Raw genomic sequence first — 301 nt, forward strand, 5'->3', positions numbered from 1 at the left:
CCGGAAACTGCGATACAATAATAACGATAATATGAATTCTGAGAAGCGAAATTGATGATGGGGAGTGGAATATAATGGCAAGGATTAAGGCAATACTAAGGAAATTGTTATTTACAGAAATTTAAAAATAATAAATCTAAAAGGAAGTTTTCTCAAGATTACCTGCAAACATTTACAAACACAGTCTTCTCTTAATTTCGAGATTATTAAAAAATAGAAATGAAAATAAGGGAAAGACGAAGAAGACTCGCGAAAAGAAAGCAGAGAAAACCATAGCCGACGGCGCCTGCGCGTGAACCTC

Source organism: Penaeus monodon, chromosome 29 (genome assembly GCF_015228065.2).
Source record: "Penaeus monodon isolate SGIC_2016 chromosome 29, NSTDA_Pmon_1, whole genome shotgun sequence".
Classification (NCBI taxonomy): Eukaryota; Metazoa; Arthropoda; class Malacostraca; order Decapoda; family Penaeidae; genus Penaeus; species Penaeus monodon.